General features: G+C 39.4%; 11 non-coding genes across 11 annotated transcripts; all 11 read left to right on the top strand.

Moving 5' to 3' along the window:
- The first annotated feature begins 442 nt into the window (after positions 1-442).
- Positions 443-658, top strand: LOC112219256. Its single transcript, XR_002948713.2, has one exon. It is a non-coding gene; the product is annotated as a small nucleolar RNA U3 (small nucleolar RNA).
- A 779-nt stretch (positions 659-1,437) lies between these two features.
- LOC121847511 lies at positions 1,438-1,653 on the top strand. The gene has a single exon (XR_006084379.1). It is a non-coding gene; the product is annotated as a small nucleolar RNA U3 (small nucleolar RNA).
- A 780-nt stretch (positions 1,654-2,433) lies between these two features.
- On the top strand, positions 2,434-2,649 carry LOC112219260. Its single transcript, XR_002948716.2, has one exon. It is a non-coding gene; the product is annotated as a small nucleolar RNA U3 (small nucleolar RNA).
- Positions 2,650-3,428: 779 nt separating this feature from the next.
- Positions 3,429-3,644, top strand: LOC121847508. Its single transcript, XR_006084377.1, has one exon. It is a non-coding gene; the product is annotated as a small nucleolar RNA U3 (small nucleolar RNA).
- Positions 3,645-4,424: 780 nt separating this feature from the next.
- On the top strand, positions 4,425-4,640 carry LOC121847507. The gene has a single exon (XR_006084375.1). It is a non-coding gene; the product is annotated as a small nucleolar RNA U3 (small nucleolar RNA).
- Positions 4,641-5,420: 780 nt separating this feature from the next.
- Positions 5,421-5,636, top strand: LOC121847506. The gene has a single exon (XR_006084374.1). It is a non-coding gene; the product is annotated as a small nucleolar RNA U3 (small nucleolar RNA).
- A 779-nt stretch (positions 5,637-6,415) lies between these two features.
- Positions 6,416-6,631, top strand: LOC112219252. Its single transcript, XR_002948709.2, has one exon. It is a non-coding gene; the product is annotated as a small nucleolar RNA U3 (small nucleolar RNA).
- Positions 6,632-7,411: 780 nt separating this feature from the next.
- On the top strand, positions 7,412-7,627 carry LOC121847504. The gene has a single exon (XR_006084372.1). It is a non-coding gene; the product is annotated as a small nucleolar RNA U3 (small nucleolar RNA).
- A 778-nt stretch (positions 7,628-8,405) lies between these two features.
- LOC121847503 lies at positions 8,406-8,621 on the top strand. Its single transcript, XR_006084371.1, has one exon. It is a non-coding gene; the product is annotated as a small nucleolar RNA U3 (small nucleolar RNA).
- Positions 8,622-9,401: 780 nt separating this feature from the next.
- On the top strand, positions 9,402-9,617 carry LOC121847502. Its single transcript, XR_006084370.1, has one exon. It is a non-coding gene; the product is annotated as a small nucleolar RNA U3 (small nucleolar RNA).
- A 780-nt stretch (positions 9,618-10,397) lies between these two features.
- Positions 10,398-10,613, top strand: LOC121847490. The gene has a single exon (XR_006084354.1). It is a non-coding gene; the product is annotated as a small nucleolar RNA U3 (small nucleolar RNA).
- Positions 10,614-18,395: the final 7,782 nt, after the last annotated feature.

Below are 18,395 nucleotides of genomic sequence, written 5' to 3'. Positions count from 1 at the left end.
GACTCTACAGATGTTTTTGTAAAAAAAAGACCCGGGCCTGGGCACCTTCGGAATCCATCTTTGTCTCACAAACACAGCTCTATCTCAGCCCCCGTTAATCACACAGACTAACTCTTGGTACCACTGGATGCGGAAGACAAAGACAAATCTGATGGTACAACCCATACGTCTATAGCTAAAACACACAATGTTTAAACGGGGGTAGACTTCAACAAAAATAACCGCCTTTGAAATATGGATGGCTGTCCACCAACATTAGGTCATATTTTACCTGTTGGCAACCAGCATCGTTGACCATATTTCTCATTTGAGGAACCTAGCAATTCTCCATAATTAACATAATTTGATTGCAACAACTGTTGATGCTGAGAATGCAACACAAACCAGTGGTGCAAATGCTCTTTTCAAGATGCTCCACCTTGATCACAACAACTTATGCACCAAGACTATACTTTCAGGGATCATTTCTATAGTGCTGTACTTGAGAAATGTGTGTCTAAAGTGGTAGATCTCGCTATCCATGATGACGATTAAAGATATTCCCGTTCAGAGCATGAATCTGGTGGTTAGAAGTGACTTTGCTCATTTTTCTTCCACCTTTGATGACTGTTCCTTGTTCTTCAATGAACGTGGATGAAGGGAATATGTTCTGAGTGGATGTTAACCATGTACAATAAAAACTACTGAAATGTCTTCCTTATCGTTAGTAAAATAAACCTCTTGAATCAGTCCTGAGACCCCAGCAATAATCTTTTCAGTTTTCTGGCTTTCGTTGATCTCCATGTCCAGCCCTTATATTTTGCTTCAAAATGAGGTGTTTTAACATTTTCCTTTCAGGACAACCTTTGACCTTCATACGTAGAAGAACCTTGTACTTTCTAACAACTTTTATGTAGCTTGTGAGCGTCATAGAGCAAAACATGTTACATGTGCATGTTCGATAGAGTCTCAGCTTTTCATAGATAGCTTTTAGTAGTTTGTAATTCAAACCATTCTGACTCTACAGATGTTTTTGTAAAAAAAGACCCGGGCCTGGGCACCTTCGGAATCCATCTTTGTCTCACAAACACAGCTCTATCTCAGCCCCCGTTAATCACACAGACTAACTCTTGGTACCACTGGATGCGGAAGACAAAGACAAATCTGATGGTACAACCCATACGTCTATAGCTAAAACACACAATGTTTAAACGGGGGTAGACTTCAACAAAAATAACCGCCTTTGAAATATGGATGGCTGTCCACCAACATTAGGTCATATTTTACCTGTTGGCAACCAGCATCGTTGACCATATTTCTCATTTGAGGAACCTAGCAATTCTCCATAATTAACATAATTTGATTGCAACAACTGTTGATGCTGAGAATGCAACACAAACCAGTGGTGCAAATGCTCTTTTCAAGATGCTCCACCTTGATCACAACAACTTATGCACCAAGACTATACTTTCAGGGATCATTTCTATAGTGCTGTACTTGAGAAATGTGTGTCTAAAGTGGTAGATCTCGCTATCCATGATGACGATTAAAGATATTCCCGTTCAGAGCATGAATCTGGTGGTTAGAAGTGACTTTGCTCATTTTTCTTCCACCTTTGATGACTGTTCCTTGTTCTTCAATGAACGTGGATGAAGGGAATATGTTCTGAGTGGATGTTAACCATGTACAATAAAAACTACTGAAATGTCTTCCTTATCGTTAGTAAAATAAACCTCTTGAATCAGTCCTGAGACCCCAGCAATAATCTTTTCAGTTTTCTGGCTTTCGTTGATCTCCATGTCCAGCCCTTATATTTTGCTTCAAAATGAGGTGTTTTAACATTTTCCTTTCAGGACAACCTTTGACCTTCATACGTAGAAGAACCTTGTACTTTCTAACAACTTTTATGTAGCTTGTGAGCGTCATAGAGCAAAACATGTTACATGTGCATGTTCGATAGAGTCTCAGCTTTTCATAGATAGCTTTTAGTAGTTTGTAATTCAAACCATTCTGACTCTACAGATGTTTTTGTAAAAAAAAGACCCGGGCCTGGGCACCTTCGGAATCCATCTTTGTCTCACAAACACAGCTCTATCTCAGCCCCCGTTAATCACACAGACTAACTCTTGGTACCACTGGATGCGGAAGACAAAGACAAATCTGATGGTACAACCCATACGTCTATAGCTAAAACACACAATGTTTAAACGGGGGTAGACTTCAACAAAAATAACCGCCTTTGAAATATGGATGGCTGTCCACCAACATTAGGTCATATTTTACCTGTTGGCAACCAGCATCGTTGACCATATTTCTCATTTGAGGAACCTAGCAATTCTCCATAATTAACATAATTTGATTGCAACAACTGTTGATGCTGAGAATGCAACACAAACCAGTGGTGCAAATGCTCTTTTCAAGATGCTCCACCTTGATCACAACAACTTATGCACCAAGACTATACTTTCAGGGATCATTTCTATAGTGCTGTACTTGAGAAATGTGTGTCTAAAGTGGTAGATCTCGCTATCCATGATGACGATTAAAGATATTCCCGTTCAGAGCATGAATCTGGTGGTTAGAAGTGACTTTGCTCATTTTTCTTCCACCTTTGATGACTGTTCCTTGTTCTTCAATGAACGTGGATGAAGGGAATATGTTCTGAGTGGATGTTAACCATGTACAATAAAAACTACTGAAATGTCTTCCTTATCGTTAGTAAAATAAACCTCTTGAATCAGTCCTGAGACCCCAGCAATAATCTTTTCAGTTTTCTGGCTTTCGTTGATCTCCATGTCCAGCCCTTATATTTTGCTTCAAAATGAGGTGTTTTAACATTTTCCTTTCAGGACAACCTTTGACCTTCATACGTAGAAGAACCTTGTACTTTCTAACAACTTTTATGTAGCTTGTGAGCGTCATAGAGCAAAACATGTTACATGTGCATGTTCGATAGAGTCTCAGCTTTTCATAGATAGCTTTTAGTAGTTTGTAATTCAAACCATTCTGACTCTACAGATGTTTTTGTAAAAAAAGACCCGGGCCTGGGCACCTTCGGAATCCATCTTTGTCTCACAAACACAGCTCTATCTCAGCCCCCGTTAATCACACAGACTAACTCTTGGTACCACTGGATGCGGAAGACAAAGACAAATCTGATGGTACAACCCATACGTCTATAGCTAAAACACACAATGTTTAAACGGGGGTAGACTTCAACAAAAATAACCGCCTTTGAAATATGGATGGCTGTCCACCAACATTAGGTCATATTTTACCTGTTGGCAACCAGCATCGTTGACCATATTTCTCATTTGAGGAACCTAGCAATTCTCCATAATTAACATAATTTGATTGCAACAACTGTTGATGCTGAGAATGCAACACAAACCAGTGGTGCAAATGCTCTTTTCAAGATGCTCCACCTTGATCACAACAACTTATGCACCAAGACTATACTTTCAGGGATCATTTCTATAGTGCTGTACTTGAGAAATGTGTGTCTAAAGTGGTAGATCTCGCTATCCATGATGACGATTAAAGATATTCCCGTTCAGAGCATGAATCTGGTGGTTAGAAGTGACTTTGCTCATTTTTCTTCCACCTTTGATGACTGTTCCTTGTTCTTCAATGAACGTGGATGAAGGGAATATGTTCTGAGTGGATGTTAACCATGTACAATAAAAACTACTGAAATGTCTTCCTTATCGTTAGTAAAATAAACCTCTTGAATCAGTCCTGAGACCCCAGCAATAATCTTTTCAGTTTTCTGGCTTTCGTTGATCTCCATGTCCAGCCCTTATATTTTGCTTCAAAATGAGGTGTTTTAACATTTTCCTTTCAGGACAACCTTTGACCTTCATACGTAGAAGAACCTTGTACTTTCTAACAACTTTTATGTAGCTTGTGAGCGTCATAGAGCAAAACATGTTACATGTGCATGTTCGATAGAGTCTCAGCTTTTCATAGATAGCTTTTAGTAGTTTGTAATTCAAACCATTCTGACTCTACAGATGTTTTTGTAAAAAAAAGACCCGGGCCTGGGCACCTTCGGAATCCATCTTTGTCTCACAAACACAGCTCTATCTCAGCCCCCGTTAATCACACAGACTAACTCTTGGTACCACTGGATGCGGAAGACAAAGACAAATCTGATGGTACAACCCATACGTCTATAGCTAAAACACACAATGTTTAAACGGGGGTAGACTTCAACAAAAATAACCGCCTTTGAAATATGGATGGCTGTCCACCAACATTAGGTCATATTTTACCTGTTGGCAACCAGCATCGTTGACCATATTTCTCATTTGAGGAACCTAGCAATTCTCCATAATTAACATAATTTGATTGCAACAACTGTTGATGCTGAGAATGCAACACAAACCAGTGGTGCAAATGCTCTTTTCAAGATGCTCCACCTTGATCACAACAACTTATGCACCAAGACTATACTTTCAGGGATCATTTCTATAGTGCTGTACTTGAGAAATGTGTGTCTAAAGTGGTAGATCTCGCTATCCATGATGACGATTAAAGATATTCCCGTTCAGAGCATGAATCTGGTGGTTAGAAGTGACTTTGCTCATTTTTCTTCCACCTTTGATGACTGTTCCTTGTTCTTCAATGAACGTGGATGAAGGGAATATGTTCTGAGTGGATGTTAACCATGTACAATAAAAACTACTGAAATGTCTTCCTTATCGTTAGTAAAATAAACCTCTTGAATCAGTCCTGAGACCCCAGCAATAATCTTTTCAGTTTTCTGGCTTTCGTTGATCTCCATGTCCAGCCCTTATATTTTGCTTCAAAATGAGGTGTTTTAACATTTTCCTTTCAGGACAACCTTTGACCTTCATACGTAGAAGAACCTTGTACTTTCTAACAACTTTTATGTAGCTTGTGAGCGTCATAGAGCAAAACATGTTACATGTGCATGTTCGATAGAGTCTCAGCTTTTCATAGATAGCTTTTAGTAGTTTGTAATTCAAACCATTCTGACTCTACAGATGTTTTTGTAAAAAAAAGACCCGGGCCTGGGCACCTTCGGAATCCATCTTTGTCTCACAAACACAGCTCTATCTCAGCCCCCGTTAATCACACAGACTAACTCTTGGTACCACTGGATGCGGAAGACAAAGACAAATCTGATGGTACAACCCATACGTCTATAGCTAAAACACACAATGTTTAAACGGGGGTAGACTTCAACAAAAATAACCGCCTTTGAAATATGGATGGCTGTCCACCAACATTAGGTCATATTTTACCTGTTGGCAACCAGCATCGTTGACCATATTTCTCATTTGAGGAACCTAGCAATTCTCCATAATTAACATAATTTGATTGCAACAACTGTTGATGCTGAGAATGCAACACAAACCAGTGGTGCAAATGCTCTTTTCAAGATGCTCCACCTTGATCACAACAACTTATGCACCAAGACTATACTTTCAGGGATCATTTCTATAGTGCTGTACTTGAGAAATGTGTGTCTAAAGTGGTAGATCTCGCTATCCATGATGACGATTAAAGATATTCCCGTTCAGAGCATGAATCTGGTGGTTAGAAGTGACTTTGCTCATTTTTCTTCCACCTTTGATGACTGTTCCTTGTTCTTCAATGAACGTGGATGAAGGGAATATGTTCTGAGTGGATGTTAACCATGTACAATAAAAACTACTGAAATGTCTTCCTTATCGTTAGTAAAATAAACCTCTTGAATCAGTCCTGAGACCCCAGCAATAATCTTTTCAGTTTTCTGGCTTTCGTTGATCTCCATGTCCAGCCCTTATATTTTGCTTCAAAATGAGGTGTTTTAACATTTTCCTTTCAGGACAACCTTTGACCTTCATACGTAGAAGAACCTTGTACTTTCTAACAACTTTTATGTAGCTTGTGAGCGTCATAGAGCAAAACATGTTACATGTGCATGTTCGATAGAGTCTCAGCTTTTCATAGATAGCTTTTAGTAGTTTGTAATTCAAACCATTCTGACTCTACAGATGTTTTTGTAAAAAAAGACCCGGGCCTGGGCACCTTCGGAATCCATCTTTGTCTCACAAACACAGCTCTATCTCAGCCCCCGTTAATCACACAGACTAACTCTTGGTACCACTGGATGCGGAAGACAAAGACAAATCTGATGGTACAACCCATACGTCTATAGCTAAAACACACAATGTTTAAACGGGGGTAGACTTCAACAAAAATAACCGCCTTTGAAATATGGATGGCTGTCCACCAACATTAGGTCATATTTTACCTGTTGGCAACCAGCATCGTTGACCATATTTCTCATTTGAGGAACCTAGCAATTCTCCATAATTAACATAATTTGATTGCAACAACTGTTGATGCTGAGAATGCAACACAAACCAGTGGTGCAAATGCTCTTTTCAAGATGCTCCACCTTGATCACAACAACTTATGCACCAAGACTATACTTTCAGGGATCATTTCTATAGTGCTGTACTTGAGAAATGTGTGTCTAAAGTGGTAGATCTCGCTATCCATGATGACGATTAAAGATATTCCCGTTCAGAGCATGAATCTGGTGGTTAGAAGTGACTTTGCTCATTTTTCTTCCACCTTTGATGACTGTTCCTTGTTCTTCAATGAACGTGGATGAAGGGAATATGTTCTGAGTGGATGTTAACCATGTACAATAAAAACTACTGAAATGTCTTCCTTATCGTTAGTAAAATAAACCTCTTGAATCAGTCCTGAGACCCCAGCAATAATCTTTTCAGTTTTCTGGCTTTCGTTGATCTCCATGTCCAGCCCTTATATTTTGCTTCAAAATGAGGTGTTTTAACATTTTCCTTTCAGGACAACCTTTGACCTTCATACGTAGAAGAACCTTGTACTTTCTAACAACTTTTATGTAGCTTGTGAGCGTCATAGAGCAAAACATGTTACATGTGCATGTTCGATAGAGTCTCAGCTTTTCATAGATAGCTTTTAGTAGTTTGTAATTCAAACCATTCTGACTCTACAGATGTTTTTGTAAAAAAAAGACCCGGGCCTGGGCACCTTCGGAATCCATCTTTGTCTCACAAACACAGCTCTATCTCAGCCCCCGTTAATCACACAGACTAACTCTTGGTACCACTGGATGCGGAAGACAAAGACAAATCTGATGGTACAACCCATACGTCTATAGCTAAAACACACAATGTTTAAACGGGGGTAGACTTCAACAAAAATAACCGCCTTTGAAATATGGATGGCTGTCCACCAACATTAGGTCATATTTTACCTGTTGGCAACCAGCATCGTTGACCATATTTCTCATTTGAGGAACCTAGCAATTCTCCATAATTAACATAATTTGATTGCAACAACTGTTGATGCTGAGAATGCAACACAAACCAGTGGTGCAAATGCTCTTTTCAAGATGCTCCACCTTGATCACAACAACTTATGCACCAAGACTATACTTTCAGGGATCATTTCTATAGTGCTGTACTTGAGAAATGTGTGTCTAAAGTGGTAGATCTCGCTATCCATGATGACGATTAAAGATATTCCCGTTCAGAGCATGAATCTGGTGGTTAGAAGTGACTTTGCTCATTTTTCTTCCACCTTTGATGACTGTTCCTTGTTCTTCAATGAACGTGGATGAAGGGAATATGTTCTGAGTGGATGTTAACCATGTACAATAAAAACTACTGAAATGTCTTCCTTATCGTTAGTAAAATAAACCTCTTGAATCAGTCCTGAGACCCCAGCAATAATCTTTTCAGTTTTCTGGCTTTCGTTGATCTCCATGTCCAGCCCTTATATTTTGCTTCAAAATGAGGTGTTTTAACATTTTCCTTTCAGGACAACCTTTGACCTTCATACGTAGAAGAACCTTGTACTTTCTAACAACTTTTATGTAGCTTGTGAGCGTCATAGAGCAAAACATGTTACATGTGCATGTTCGATAGAGTCTCAGCTTTTCATAGATAGCTTTTAGTAGTTTGTAATTCAAACCATTCTGACTCTACAGATGTTTTTGTAAAAAAAAGACCCGGGCCTGGGCACCTTCGGAATCCATCTTTGTCTCACAAACACAGCTCTATCTCAGCCCCGTTAATCACACAGACTAACTCTTGGTACCACTGGATGCGGAAGACAAAGACAAATCTGATGGTACAACCCATACGTCTATAGCTAAAACACACAATGTTTAAACGGGGGTAGACTTCAACAAAAATAACCGCCTTTGAAATATGGATGGCTGTCCACCAACATTAGGTCATATTTTACCTGTTGGCAACCAGCATCGTTGACCATATTTTCATTTGAGGAACCTAGCAATTCTCCATAATTAACATAATTTGATTGCAACAACTGTTGATGCTGAGAATGCAACACAAACCAGTGGTGCAAATGCTCTTTTCAAGATGCTCCACCTTGATCACAACAACTTATGCACCAAGACTATACTTTCAGGGATCATTTCTATAGTGCTGTACTTGAGAAATGTGTGTCTAAAGTGGTAGATCTCGCTATCCATGATGACGATTAAAGATATTCCCGTTCAGAGCATGAATCTGGTGGTTAGAAGTGACTTTGCTCATTTTTCTTCCACCTTTGATGACTGTTCCTTGTTCTTCAATGAACGTGGATGAAGGGAATATGTTCTGAGTGGATGTTAACCATGTACAATAAAAACTACTGAAATGTCTTCCTTATCGTTAGTAAAATAAACCTCTTGAATCAGTCCTGAGACCCCAGCAATAATCTTTTCAGTTTTCTGGCTTTCGTTGATCTCCATGTCCAGCCCTTATATTTTGCTTCAAAATGAGGTGTTTTAACATTTTCCTTTCAGGACAACCTTTGACCTTCATACGTAGAAGAACCTTGTACTTTCTAACAACTTTTATGTAGCTTGTGAGCGTCATAGAGCAAAACATGTTACATGTGCATGTTCGATAGAGTCTCAGCTTTTCATAGATAGCTTTTAGTAGTTTGTAATTCAAACCATTCTGACTCTACAGATGTTTTTGTAAAAAAAAGACCCGGGCCTGGGCACCTTCGGAATCCATCTTTGTCTCACAAACACAGCTCTATCTCAGCCCCCGTTAATCACACAGACTAACTCTTGGTACCACTGGATGCGGAAGACAAAGACAAATCTGATGGTACAACCCATACGTCTATAGCTAAAACACACAATGTTTAAACGGGGGTAGACTTCAACAAAAATAACCGCCTTTGAAATATGGATGGCTGTCCACCAACATTAGGTCATATTTTACCTGTTGGCAACCAGCATCGTTGACCATATTTTTCATTTGAGGAACCTAGCAATTCTCCATAATTAACATAATTTGATTGCAACAACTGTTGATGCTGAGAATGCAACACAAACCAGTGGTGCAAATGCTCTTTTCAAGATGCTCCACCTTGATCACAACAACTTATGCACCAAGACTATACTTTCAGGGATCATTTCTATAGTGCTGTACTTGAGAAATGTGTGTCTAAAGTGGTAGATCTCGCTATCCATGATGACGATTAAAGATATTCCCGTTCAGAGCATGAATCTGGTGGTTAGAAGTGACTTTGCTCATTTTTCTTCCACCTTTGATGACTGTTCCTTGTTCTTCAATGAACGTGGATGAAGGGAATATGTTCTGAGTGGATGTTAACCATGTACAATAAAAACTACTGAAATGTCTTCCTTATCGTTAGTAAAATAAACCTCTTGAATCAGTCCTGAGACCCCAGCAATAATCTTTTCAGTTTTCTGGCTTTCGTTGATCTCCATGTCCAGCCCTTATATTTTGCTTCAAAATGAGGTGTTTTAACATTTTCCTTTCAGGACAACCTTTGACCTTCATACGTAGAAGAACCTTGTACTTTCTAACAACTTTTATGTAGCTTGTGAGCGTCATAGAGCAAAACATGTTACATGTGCATGTTCGATAGAGTCTCAGCTTTTCATAGATAGCTTTTAGTAGTTTGTAATTCAAACCATTCTGACTCTACAGATGTTTTTGTAAAAAAAAGACCCGGGCCTGGGCACCTTCGGAATCCATCTTTGTCTCACAAACACAGCTCTATCTCAGCCCCCGTTAATCACACAGACTAACTCTTGGTACCACTGGATGCGGAAGACAAAGACAAATCTGATGGTACAACCCATACGTCTATAGCTAAAACACACAATGTTTAAACGGGGGTAGACTTCAACAAAAATAACCGCCTTTGAAATATGGATGGCTGTCCACCAACATTAGGTCATATTTTACCTGTTGGCAACCAGCATCGTTGACCATATTTTTCATTTGAGGAACCTAGCAATTCTCCATAATTAACATAATTTGATTGCAACAACTGTTGATGCTGAGAATGCAACACAAACCAGTGGTGCAAATGCTCTTTTCAAGATGCTCCACCTTGATCACAACAACTTATGCACCAAGACTATACTTTCAGGGATCATTTCTATAGTGCTGTACTTGAGAAATGTGTGTCTAAAGTGGTAGATCTCGCTATCCATGATGACGATTAAAGATATTCCTGTTCAGAGCATGAATCTGGTGGTTAGAAGTGACTTTGCTCATTTTTCTTCCACCTTTGATGACTGTTCCTTGTTCTTCAATGAACGTGGATGAAGGGAATATGTTCTGAGTGGATGTTAACCATGTACAATAAAAACTACTTAAATGTCTTCCTTATCGTTAGTAAAATAAACCTCTTGAATCAGTCCTGAGACCCCAGCAATAATCTTTTCAGTTTTCTGGCTTTCGTTGATCTCCATGTCCAGCCCTTATATTTTGCTTCAAAATGAGGTGTTTTAACATTTTCCTTTCAGGACAACCTTTGACCTTCATACGTAGAAGAACCTTGTACTTTCTAACAACTTTTATGTAGCTTGTGAGCGTCATAGAGCAAAACATGTTACATGTGCATGTTCGATAGAGTCTCAGCTTTTCATAGATAGCTTTTAGTAGTTTGTAATTCAAACCATTCTGACTCTACAGATGTTTTTGTAAAAAAAAAGACCCGGGCCTGGGCACCTTCGGAATCCATCTTTGTCTCACAAACACAGCTCTATCTCAGCCCCCGTTAATCACACAGACTAACTCTACAGCTATTGTATGCTGTAATTATTTGCCTATGAACCATAGTTATACTGTTAGCCCTTAGGCAGTGTGCATCTCACACTGCACTAACATAATTAACATCAGCATGTCTACTTCTGCTAGGCTTCCCAGTAAACTAATGAAAATAATAAAACATCTCAGAACAGTGCTAAAAATAGCCCACATTAACATATGTAGTTTAAGAAACAAAGTTCATGACATCAATAATTTGCTTGTAACAGATGACATTCATAATTTCTGAAAATCACTTAGATAATACCTTTGATGATACAGTGGTAGAAATACATGGTTATAACATCTACAGAAAATATAGAAATGCCAATGGTGGAGGTGTTGCCATTTATATTCAGAACCACATTCCTGTTATACCTAAAATGGTTCTCATGTTAAATAATATTGAAGTAATATTGTTACAAGTTCATCTTCCTCACCTAAAGCCCATTCTTGTGGGAAGCTACTATAGACCACCAAGTGCTAACAAAATGCTTGATAATGTATGTGATATCGACAGAGAGGTATATTTTCTGGGTGATTTAAATATGGACTTGCTTTCATCAAACTTCACACCGAAGAAATAGCTTCAAACTGTAACTTGTGCCTGCAACCTGGTTCAGGTTATCAGTCAACCTACTGTATCAGGGTAGTTACAAACAGCACAGAAGTTAAATCATCAAACATTTTATTGATCACATCTTTACCAATTACTGCAGAAATTTGCTTTAAAGCAGTATCCAAATCCATTGGATGTAGTGATCACAATATAATAGCCATGTTTAGGAAAACCACAGTTCCAAAGGCTGGGCCAAATATACTGAATAAGAGGTCATACAATAAGTTGTGTAGTGATTGCTATGTTGTTGATGTAAAGAATATTTGTTGGTCTGTGGTGTGTAATAAGGCGCAACCAGACACTGCACTTGACATATTTATGAAATGTCTTATTCCAGTTACTAATAAGCATGCACCAATTAAGAAAATGACTGTAAAAACTATTAAATCCCCATGGATTGTTGAGGAATTAAAAAAATGTATGGTTGAGAGGGATGAGGTAAAAGAATGGGACATAAATCTGGCTGCACAACAGATTGGCAAACATACTGCAAAGTGAGAAATCATCTGACTAAACTGAATCAAAAGAAAAAGAAACTATATTATGAAACAAAGAAAAAAGATTTAAAGAATGATAGTAAAAAGCTTTGGAGCATCTTAAATAAAATTTCGGGCAAAAAGACAAACTCAGCTCCATCATACATTGAATCAGATGCCTCATTCATCACAAAAGCCACTGATATTGGCAATTACTTTAATTATTTTTTTCATTGGCAAGATTAGCAAACATAGGCATGACATGTGAGCAACCAATGCTGACACTACAAATCCAAATATAACTGATCAAATTACAGTTAAGCCCCCTGTACTGGCTCAACCAGGGGTGGAAAATGCGCAACCAGGGGTGGAAAAACCTTGGATCATTGTTACTCTAACTTCCGCGATGCATATAAGGCCCTGCCCCGCCCTCCTTTCGGAAAAACTGACCACGACTCCATTTTGTTGATCCCTGCCTACAGGCAGAAACTAAAACAAGAGGCTCCCACACTAAGGTCTGTCCAACGCTGGTCCGACCAAGCTGACTCCACACTCCAAGACTGCTTCCATCACGTGGACTGGGATATGTTTCGTATTGCGTCAGATAACAATATTGACGAATACGCTGATTCGGTGTGCGAGTTCATTAGAACGTGCGTTGAAGTTGTCGTTCCCATAGCAACGATTAAAACATTCCCTAACCAGAAACCGTGGATTGATGGCAGCATTCGTGTGAAACTGAAAGCGCGAACCACTGCTTTTAATCAGGGCAAGGTGACTGGTAACATGACCGAACACAAACAGTGCAGCTATTCCCTCCGCAAGGCTATCAAACAAGCTAAGCGCCAGTACAGAGACAAAGTAGAATCTCAATTCAACGGCTCAGACACGAGGCATGTGGCAGGGTCTACAGTCAATCACGGACTACAAGAAGAAATCCAGCCCAGTCACGGACCAGGATGTCTTGCTCCCAGGCAGACTAAATAACTTTTTTGCCCGCTTTGAGGTCAATACAGTGCCACTGACATGGCCTGCAACGAAAACATGCGGACTCTCCTTCACTGCAGCCGAGGTGAGTAAGACATTTAAACGTGTTAACCCTCGCAAGGCTGCAGGCCCAGACGGCATCCCCAGCCGTGCCCTCAGAGCATGCGCAGACCAGCTGGCTGGTGTGTTTACGGACATATTCAATCAATCCCTATACCAGTCTGCTGTTCCCACATGCTTCAAGAGGGCCACCATTGTTCCTGTTCCCAAGAAAGCTAAGGTAACTGAGCTAAACGACTACCGCCCCGTAGCACTCACTTCCGTCATCATGAAGTGCTTTGAGAGACTAGTCAAGGACCATATCACCTCCACCCTACCTGACACCCTAGACCCACTCCAATTTGCTTACCGCCCAAATAGGTCCACAGACGATGCAATCTCAACCACACTGCACACTGCCCTAACCCATCTGGACAAGAGAAATACCTATGTGAGAATGCTGTTCATCGACTACAGCTCGGCATTCAACACCATAGTACCCTCCAAGCTCGTCATCAAGCTCGAGACCCTGGGTCTCGACCCCGCCCTGTGCAGCTGGGTACTGGACTTCCTGACGGGCCGCCCCCAGGTGGTGAGGGTAGGCAACAACATCTCCACCCCGCTGATCTTCAACACTGGGGCCCCACAAGGGTGCGTTCTGAGCCCTCTCCTGTACTCCCTGTTCACCCACGACTGCGTGGCCACGCACGCCTCCAACTCAATCATCAAGTTTGCGGACGACACAACAGTGGTAGGCTTGATTAGGCAGTTAACCCATTGTTCCTAGGCTGTCATTGAAAGTAAGAATTTTTTCTTAACTGACTTGCCTAGTAAAATAAAGGTTAATAATATATAACATTTAGGCTATTCCTTCCAATACATGGGTGTGGTTAAAGTGTTAAACCAATCAAAATGTATTTTAGATTTTAGTAGCCACCCTTTGACTTGATGACAGCATTGCATATTTGGCATTCTCTCATCAGCTCCACCTGGAGTGCTTTTCCAACAGTATTGAAGGAGTTCCCTCATATACTGAGTATGTGTTGGCAGCTTTTCCTTCACTTTGCGGTTCAACTCATCCCAAACCATCTCAATTTTGTTGAGGTCGGGTGATTGTGGAGGCCAGGTCACCTGATGCAGCACTCCATCACTCTCCTTCTTAATCAAATAGCCCTTACACAGCCTGGAGGTATGGTGGGTCATTATCCTGTTGAAAATCAAATGATAGTCCCACTAAGCGCAAAGCAGATGGGATGGTGTATCGCTACAAAATGATGTGGTAGCCATGCTGGGTAAGTGTACCTTGAATTCTAAATAAATCACATACAGTGTCACCAGCAAAGCACCCACACACCACCTCCTCCATGCTTCACGATGGGAATCACCTACTCTGCGTCTCACAAAGACACAGCAGTTGGAACCAGAAATCTTACATTTGGACTCATTTGGACATACTTCCACCGGTCTAACGTCCATTGCTTGTGTTTCTTGGCCCAAGCAAGTCTCTTCTTCTTACTGGTGTCATTTAGTAGTGGTTTCTTTGCAGAAAATCAACCATGAAGGCCTGATTCACGCAGCCTCCTCTGAACAGTTGATGCTGAGAGTTGAGATGTGTCTTTTACTTAAACTGTGGAAAGCATTTATTTGGGCTGCAATATCTGAGGCTGGTAACTCTAATGAACTTATCATCTGCAGCAGAGGTAACTCTGGGTCTTCCTTTCCTGTGGTGGTCCTCATGAGAGCCAGTTTCATTATAGCGCTTGATGATTTTTGCGACTGCACTTGAAGAAACTTTCAAAGTTCCACCCTACCTTGTCACAACACAACTGATTGGCTCAAACACATTATGAAGGAAAGAAATTCCACAAATGTACTTTTAACAAGGCACATTTGTAAATTGAAATGCATTTCAGGTGACTGCCTTATGAAGCTGGTTGAGAGAATGCCAAGTGTGCAAAGCTGTCATCAAGTCAAAGGGTGGCTACTATTAAATATATTTAGATTTGCTAAACACTTTTTTGGTTACTACATGATTCCATATGTGTTATTTCATAGTTTTGATGTCTTCACTCTTGTTCTATAATGTAGAAAATAGTTAAAATAAAGAAAAGCCATTTAATGAGTAGGTGTGTCCAAACTTTTGACTGGTACTGTATGCCCACCAAAATGCAACTAAAATATTTTCAACAACTTTGGGCAAATTACTAGTGAACACATTGGCTTGTCTTAAATTTACGCTGCCTTGTTCAACAGAATAATTCTGGGATGGGTTACTGTGGAGCACTTTGTGACAACTGCTTATGTACAAAGGTCTTTATAAATACATTTGATTGATTGATTGATTAAGTAAATTTAATTTGTTATGCACAATACAACCTATTGAAATAAGCAATAGCATTTCTTTCTAAATTTCTTTCATCTCCACATTTTAGAAACGAAGTGCATGCAATTTGGTTTCAAATCACTTTTATTTAGTGGAAACTGTGCAGACTGGCCATGCATCTCATTTGGCACGTTCACCGCTTCTTATCGCCTGTTTAAAATACATCCACAGTACATAATAGAGCACTTAACGTGCCGTTGTCATAACCACAGAAAATGAACTGCCTATTTTAAATTCTGGACATGTTGCAGTGAGTGTTGTCTGAAAAAGTCTGACTAACACTGAATCATAATACATCTTAAATTACGTCAAGACTAGGGCTAATTCTAATAAAATGTATATATATAAATAAAAATGTATATTTCTGAGACATTGCTTGACTTCAGATTACTAACTTCTGGACTATTTAGTCTTTGACTAATTAGATTAACTATGTGGCAGGTTGTTAAGACCTGAGGTTGCTTCAGAAGAATGGGATGAATCACCAAATGATTAAAATGTTCTATGCATGAGTGTTCTGTGTATGAGTGTTCTGTGCATGAGTGTTCTGTGCATGAGTGTTCTGTCTTCTACGCATGAGTGTTCTATGAGCACAGATTGGCAATCAAAACCAATGTTTTTAATTGCAGTGAATAAAAAATGAGACCATCACAGCATGCTTCGGCAACCGAGAGCCAATCATCAGTTGGGTATCCCAAACAATTTATGGTTTAGCCCGGATTTAGTCCCACTGGATTTGGATAATGAACCATTGAAAGGTGATTTCTGATTGAGCCGAAATATGCAGCGTTTATTGTTTATGTGGTCTCTGCGAATTCGTGAACATTGCCTTACAAAATCTATTGCAGACAAAGCACGAGCAGATTAAATCCCGGCCTTACGATGACTTTTGCTGAGCAGTAATGAGTTTAAGTTTGTGCTGAATCCTAAAATAGGCCTATAATTGACATCTGGTTCTAAAAACTGGTATCGGAAATAGCTTGAATGAACATTCCTTGAATACTGCGAGAATGTGTAGGTGGGTAAAATATTTGGGGTCAGACTAAAGCCTTATCCCTCTGGCTCATAACCATTTCCTGACTCAGTGGCAATGAACTTATAGTCAGAGCTCTGTCACATGTAACACAGAAATGACCAGTTACAAGTTACAAAGCAGAAACAGTACAATTCGTTTTTTGTGTGTGAAAACTGACGACAATGAGTGGCCTGTAAAAAAAAGTGTTATTTATTTGGGTGTCAATATGAATAACACTCTCAGACTGTATATGGGACGGGGCGTTCCACGAAATGAGTGCTTTTTGCATCCCTTTTGATATTTTAAGAGAAATTGTGCACCAATATGTCATTTTAAAAGCCTGCTATATTAAAGTAAGTGCCCTTTACTATAGACCACATAGAGAAGTCAATAAATCAGATTTTCAATATGAATAAAGACTTACTAAAGTACCAAAATTCAGCGTTTTGACATGTCCCTCTGTTAACCCACTTAACCCCCAAAATACGTTGTTTTCACCATAAGTGTAAAGTCCTGGTTATTTTGTAGCTTTGTCATTTCTGGAGATTTTAAGGTCAACCCTGTTACATAAACAGAATTGTTGTTTTAATATGTTGAAACTTCTTAAATATTTTTTTTTTAAAGAAACATTGAACATCTAATAGTTAAATAGTGATTGAGCTGGTTCTACCGTTTTGGGTCATTTTCTGTGTTTCGTGATGGATAATTGAGAGGGTTGAGCATAACATGTCAACTCTGTTACCCACAGATAGAAATGGGCTAGAACAGGCTAGAAATGTTTCAATTGAAATGTCCCTGCTGCACACATAAGACTGCTGTATTAATAATCCTCCCTGAATCCACGTGTTTGACATGGGAGAGGGGACCACTCACTTTATGATCAAACTTCATCAATGTAGCAGCAACAGTGATTTTTGGTCATCCTACTTTGATCTGGTTTCATCCAAATATCATCTCATTTGATTAAAAACATGATTTTGACTGTACGGGACCATTTGACATGCGTGTTTTTTATGAAGTTGAACATGTGCTCCTTATGACAGAATGTAAACATTATAATGAACAAAAAGATGAATGCAACACGCAACAATTTCATTGATTTTACTGAGTTACATGTCATATGAAGAAATTAGTACATTTTTAAAAATGCATTAGGTCCTAATCTATGGATTTCACATGACTGGAAATACAGATACAATTGAAGTCGGACGTTTACATACACCTTAGCCAAATACATTTAAACTCCGTTTTTAACAATTCCTGACATTTTAATCCTAGTAAAAATTACCTGTCTTAGGTCAGTTAGTATCACCATTTTATTTTAAGAATGTGAAATGTCGGAATAATAGTAGAGAGAATGATTTATTTCAGCTTGTATTTCTTTCATCACATTCCCAGTGGGTCAGAAGTTTACATACACTCAATTAGTATTTGGTAGCAGTGCCTTTAAATTGTATAACTTGGGTCAAACATTTCGGGTAGACTTCTGCACGCTTCCCACAATAAGTTTGGTGAATTTTGGCCCATTCCTCCTGACAGAGCTGGTGTAACTGAGTCAGGTTTGTGGGCCTCCTTACTCAAACACGCTTTTTCAGTTCTTCCCACACATTTTCTATAGGACTGAGGTCAGGGCTTTGTGATGGCCACTCCAATAACTTGACCCCTGTTGTCCTTAAGCCATTTTGCCACAACTTTGGAAGTATGCTTGGGGTCATTGTCCATTTGGAAGACCCATTTGCATCCAAGCTTTAACTTTCTCACTGATGTCTTGAGATGTTGCTTCAATATATCCACATCATTT

The sequence above is a fragment of the Oncorhynchus tshawytscha genome, linkage group LG01 (assembly GCF_018296145.1).
Source record: "Oncorhynchus tshawytscha isolate Ot180627B linkage group LG01, Otsh_v2.0, whole genome shotgun sequence".
Lineage (NCBI taxonomy): Eukaryota > Metazoa > Chordata > Actinopteri > Salmoniformes > Salmonidae > Oncorhynchus > Oncorhynchus tshawytscha.
Note: the sequence above shows the minus strand (reverse complement) of the source record. Positions and strands in the feature narration are given on the sequence as shown.